This window comes from Bos indicus, chromosome 13, assembly GCF_029378745.1.
Source record: "Bos indicus isolate NIAB-ARS_2022 breed Sahiwal x Tharparkar chromosome 13, NIAB-ARS_B.indTharparkar_mat_pri_1.0, whole genome shotgun sequence".
NCBI classification, from domain to species: domain Eukaryota; kingdom Metazoa; phylum Chordata; class Mammalia; order Artiodactyla; family Bovidae; genus Bos; species Bos indicus.
This window is the reverse complement of record NC_091772.1, coordinates 73075111-73081406: the sequence shown is the minus strand read 5'-3', so window position 1 is coordinate 73081406 and position 6296 is coordinate 73075111. Positions and strand designations below refer to the sequence as shown.

The window sequence follows — 6296 nt, the reverse complement described above, 5'->3', positions numbered from 1 at the left end:
CAGCTACATACGGAACTGTTTCCTGTGGGAGAAATCCTCTAAAACTAGCTGAGGGACTCCTACACATCAGGAGAACATGAAAAAACCCACGTGGAAGCAGGTAGGGCAGGCTGAGACACAATCTCATCACAGACCCCATCCCTGGCACGGTGACTCGCAACTAGGAAGGAGTTCTAAACCTTGACCTTCTCCCCAAGGAGTGAAAGGTCTGAACCCCACATCTGGCGGGCTAACTTTTCAGACCCGCATCTTAAGTGTTTCTGCTGCTTCTTGGAAGGGGCCAGGAGCCGGTGCACCAGGCCAGCTGGACAAACATGCAGCGTACAGGACAGGTGGGGCCCAAGGCCTGGGGCTCCTCTCTAGTCTTCATCTGGCCTGGGCAGCCAGAGTTCATGGTCACAGCTCTTTATCACTCCCTGAAGCCTTCTCCCAGCATCTCTCTGTTTATGGCCCTTTAACCAGATACTCAACAAAGGGCTGCCCAGGAAGCCTCCAGGACTGGGCCCTGGTCAGCCCCCACGACTTCCATCCTTGCTACACTGAGATAATAATATGTGTGTACTAAGATATATAGACAAAGATGTTCATCATAGTATTGTTTATAATAGGGAAAAACGAGAGACTCTGAATGGTCAACGCCGGGGGACTGGTTACTGTACAACAGAATGTACAACGGAATAATACAAAGTAGCCCTTAGAAGTCAAGTCCTGTGGTAGAAGACTGCTTCCTGACATAGGACGAGGCTCAGATGTCAAGGTCAAATGAGAGAGGCAGACATGTGCTGGGCATCCCCACGCCTCACCACCACGCAGGCCAACCCCTGCTTGCCATCTGCTGTGTTGCCATATTAAACTTCTTAGGGTCCCCTAAAGCCCTGGGCTTTTCCTCGTTTCAGGCATTTGTACTTACTTCCCCCTCTGCCTGGAATGTTCCTTCCTGTCCCTTCCTGCAACTCTTTCAAACCAGCTGACTCTGGGTCAGCCATCAGGTCTCAGCAGAAATGCCTCTTTTCCTGGGAAGTACTCTTGGCCACTTGGGCTGGGGCAGGGCCCCATGTTCTTTCGCCACCCCCCTGGGTCCCCAGCACAGCATGGGTCATGCTCTGTGAGGACATTTAACTGCCTGATTCTCACATTTGACACCAGAAGATGAGAACAGACCTGCCTGACTGGCTGTTGTCTTCTCCGTGTCTGTTCTCAGAGTAGACACCTTCCAGGGATTTCCTTGGCAATTGGAATAAAAGCCAGCCTCCTTTCCATGTTGTATGAGGCCTTGCGTGGTCTGGCCAGCGCTCACTTCACCAGCTCATCTCCTGTAATTCTCATTTGCTGACTGAGATCATTCTCTAAGGTACCAAATGCATTCCTGCCCCCAGACCTTTGCATTCACTATTTCCTCTGCCTGGAATGAATGACAGAATGAGCAGGACCTAATCCTTCATTTCAAGTTGCTCATAGTCCAGTGGGAGGCAGACAGATAAACTGGCTCTCTCTGGGCCCCAGTTTCCTTGCCTATAAAGTGGAGTTGGTCATCTGCCCAGTCTCTCTCTCTGCCCTCCCCCTCCCTCCCTTGCAGGCCTCTAGAAGGGCCTGCTGAGGCCCCCGGTGGAGCCTGTGTGGTGAACCGTGCTGGGGAGAATGGTGGTTATTATAATGGGCTGAGAGCTGGGGGCCCAGCTTCCTGATGGATGATCAGGAGGGGTGGGGTCAGGGGATGAGGGACTGCATTGGCAGGCCGGCCCCCACTTTGCCCCAGGCTGCACATGTCTGGCGTCTACAGATCGTTGCTCTGAGATCATTGCCACCAGATGTGGCCGGGCCTGTAGCATGGACCAGCTGAGGCTGGCGAGGCCTCCGTGGGGTCAGATATCTGGTGACGGCTGACCTCGCCTTCCTGAGCCAGCTGGGCCTGGGCTGGGCTGCAGGGTGGGCAGCCCTGATGCCTTTCCCATTGATGGTCTCTCTCTGCTGCTGACTAGACACCTCTCCTCCCAGAGGGAGCCCCAGGGGGCAGATAACCAGTTCCAGGTGCCGCCCTCTGCTCTTTTGGCCCATTCCTGGCCCCCTTAGTGCTTAAGGAAGCCGAGTGTGTGTCCTTTACCTAGACGCATCTCTTACCCCACAGAGTCCTTTTATGCCTGTGTCCCTAGTGGAAAAGACAATTGAACCTTGTATTTGTCTAGCGGGAACATTGAGTGGATTCAAGCTGTGTGTGAAGTTCCTGTGATTGTAATGAGGATTTACTAATCCCATTTCATATACGAAGGAACTGAAGTTTTGAAAGATAATGGTGCGGATTCAGGCAGAGAACAGGCCCAAACTCGTCAGACACCTAAGATATGACAAGCACTTTACAACCAGGATCTCATTTCATCCTCACGCAATCCTGTGAGGTGGGTACTATTGTCTTCATCTAGCAGATAAGGAAACGGAGGCTGATAGAGGAGAATGTTGCTCAAGGTGTTCACTCGGCCAAGCAGTGGTGGGTCTGGGACTCAGAGTCAAGTCTGGACCACGGCTAAAGCCAGTGCCCTTAATCACGGAGCTTATTGCCTTGGGGCTGCATTTCAGTTCACAGCCATGCTGAGAGACAGTAGGTTATTAACTATATTTCTCAAGGAATCACTTCTTGGCCTTTTGGCTAAGATCAAGTGTAGTATTTGTTCTTATCAGTTTAATATATTTCTCAAGGAAGAAGACTGAGGATGAGTGAGATTAGTAGGTTGGACAGCATCCCACAGCCGGCGAGACAGGAAGCTCTGATCATTGGCAGAAGTTCAGGATTAGGAAAAACAGGGTCTTTGGAGGTTGTCTTAACCAGCCCTCTCAGTTTACAGATGAGAAAACTAAGACCCAGAGAAGGAAAGTGACTTACCAATGTTACAGAATCAGCAAAATCATACTCAGGGCTCTTTCATTGGCAGGGAGAGTGGCTCACCTTCACCCCTTTCTTTACTATTAGGTCACTCCTCCAGCTCTGTGTGTCTGTCTCACTGTCGCATGAGTACCACGCTGGTCCAATTTACTGATGATATCATGCTAATAGGACTTGATGATCAGGAAGGATTAGGCATCTTAGATGCCTCACTAAGACACACACACACACACACACACGAGAGAGAAAGGGAGAGAAAGGTCTATGTTACAGTCTTGGAGCAGATTTCCTTCTTCTCTGGAAAAACTCATTTTTTGCACTTAGGACTTTCAGCTCACTGGAGGAGGCCCATCTACATTATGGAGGGTAACATTCCTTATTTAAAGCCGATTGGTTGTAAATGTTAATCACATCAATAAAATACCTTTAGCAACATCTATACTTGACCAAACAACGGGACAACAGAGCCCAACCAAGTGGACACATAAAGTTAATCATCATGGGCCCCACTCCTGATACTAATTACTTGATCAACCAAATTTCTTCCTTGGAAACGAAATCGCTCTAGCTTGTTCAAACAGGAGAGATTTATTAGAGGATATTTGAGAGACTCTCCATAAAGGCCAGAGTATCAGAATTTTATTCTTTTCCAAAACAAGCATTAAAAGCTAAAAATCCTCCTAGACATTGCTTTTGATTCATCCCACAGGTGATGATATACTGTTCGTTCATTTTCACTTAGTTGGAAATATTTTTAATTTTCTTCATTGTTTCTTCTTGGATGCTTGAGTTATTTATAAATATGTAATTTCTAAATATGCAGGTTTGTCTTAGATATGTCATTATTAATATATAATTCCATCCCACTTCCCTGGTGGCTCAGAGGTTAAAGCGTCTGCCCGCAATGCGGGAGACCTGGGTTCAATCCCTGGGTTTGGAAGATCCCCTGGACAAGGAAATGGCAATCCACCCCAGTATTCTTGCCTGGAGAATTCCATGGACGGAGGAGCCTGGTGGGCTACAGGGTGGGGTCGCAAAGAATCGGACACGACTGAGCGACTTCACTTTCACTTTCACTGTGATCAGAGAACACTCTGTAAGATTTCACTATTTTGAAATATAGTGAGACTGGCTTAAGGCAGAGTATATGGCTACCCTGGTGAAGGTACCCCATGCACTTGAAGAGAAGTCATTGGTTATAATGAACCATAAGTGTCAATTAGCTCAAGGTAGTTGCTGGTATTATCTAGACCATTATGTTTTTAAAGTATTATTGTTTGTTTATTTGGCTGTGCTGCGTCTTCGTTGTGGCATGCAGGATCTAGTTCCCTGACCAGGGATTGAACCCAGGTCCCATGCATTGGGAGTGTAGAGTCTTAGCCACTGCACCACCAGGGAAGTCCCCATTATGTTTCCTTAACTTAATTTGTTTATTTCTAATCGGAGGATAATTGCTTTGCAATGTTATATTGGTTTCTGCCATTCGCCAACATGAATCAGCCATAGGTATACCTCTGTCCCCTCCCTCCTGAACCTCCCTGCCCTCTCCCACCCCATCCCAGCCCTCTAGGTTGTCACAGAGCCCTGGGCTGAGCTCATGCGCCATACAGCTGCTTGCCACTTGCTGTCCATCTTTCATACGGTGATGTACATGTTTCAGTGCTGCTCTCCATTTGCCCCAGGCTCTCCTTCCCTTGTTGTGCCCACAGTCTGTTCTCTGTCTGCGTCTCTATTGCTGCCCTGCAGGTGGCTTCATCAATACCATTTTTCTAGATACCATATATCTCTCTTGCTTTTTTAATGTGTCTTTATTTTATTTTTGGCTGTGCTGGGTTTTTGTGGCTGAGCAGGTTTTTCTCTAGTAGCCGCAGCGGTGTGTGGGCTTCTTATTGTGGTAGCTTTTCTTGTGGAGCACAGGCTCTAGGTACGTGGGCTTCAGTGGTGGCTTGAAGGCCTTAGTAGTGATGGTTCCAGGCTCTAGAGCACAGACTCAGTCGTTGTGGTGCACAGGCTCAGGTGTTCTGAGGCACGTGGGATCTTCCTGGAGCAGGGGTTGAACCGGAGCCTCCTGCGTTGGCAGGCAGATTCTTCACCACTGAGCACTGTGGAAGCCTCACATTATGGTTCTACTGGTTTGGCGCGTCACAGGCTGACCCATCAATGACTGAGAAAAAGGTATTAAGATCTCCAACTACTGACATTTGTACACATAGGAATGAATATGCAAAATGCATATCTACATACAATGGTGTATTATTTAGCCTTAAAAAAGAGGAGATTCTGACATGTGCTACAACATGAAACTTGAAAACGTTATGCTAAGTGAAACAAAACAGAAAGAAAGAAATATATGATTCTACTTGTATGAGTTCCCTAGACTAGTCAGACTCATAGCAGAAGGGTGGGCATTAGCAGATGCAAACTATTACATACAGGATGAATAAACAACAAGGTCCTACAGTATAGCACAGGGAACAGTATTCAATACCCTGGGATAAACCATAATGGAAAAGAATATGGAAAAAGATGTGTGTGTGTCTGTGTATGCCTGAATCACTTTGCTGTACAGCAGTAATTAATACAACATTGTAAACTGACTATACTTCAACAAAATAAAATGTATGTCAAAAAAAAAAAAAAAAAGAAAGTAGAAGGATGATGGCCCAGGGCTGAGGGAGGGGAAAAGGGAAGTTGCCTAATGAATTGAATTTCTGCTCTACAATGTGAAAAACTTTGGAAATCATTTAGAAAAAATGTAAATATACATAATACTATAAAATTATACACTTTAAATGGTTAATATGGTACATTTTTTATGTGTCTTCTACCATAATTATAATTTAAAGAAATACTTTATAAATCTTCAACTGCTCTAGATTCTATGTCTCCCTTCAGTTCTGTCAAGTTTGGGATTGTGTATTTTACAGTTTAGTTACTTGACACTTGTACAACTGTAAACTGTCAGAGCTTCCTGATGAAACGACCTACATTGATTATGTGAAGTGAAAGTCGCTCAGTCATGTCCGACTCTTTGTGACACCATGGACTGTACTGTCCATGGAATTCTCCAGGCCAGAATACTGGAGTGGGCAGCCTTTACCTTCTCCAGGGGATCTTCTCAACCCAGGGATCAAACCCAGGTCTCCCGCATTGCAGGCAGATTCTTTATGAGCTGAGCCATCAGGAAAGCCCAATCAATATTATTCTCATATTACACAAATTAGAATTCCCTACTTCCAGCTACTACTTGTGGGGATTAAAAGCATGAGCTCTAAAGTTGGAGATTATACCACTTATATGTTATATAACCTGGAAAGGTTAGTTACTTTGAGCCTCGGTTTCGTCATCTGTAAAATGGGCTTCATAGCTGTGCCTATTTCCCAGGATTGTCATAAAGATTAAGCACGAACAACACCCAGCA

General features: G+C 46.2%; 1 pseudogene; it reads left to right on the top strand.

The window, feature by feature from the left end:
* The first annotated feature begins 2621 nt into the window (after positions 1 to 2621).
* On the top strand, positions 2622 to 2739 carry LOC139186726 (U2 spliceosomal RNA; annotated as a pseudogene).
* Positions 2740 to 6296: the final 3557 nt, after the last annotated feature.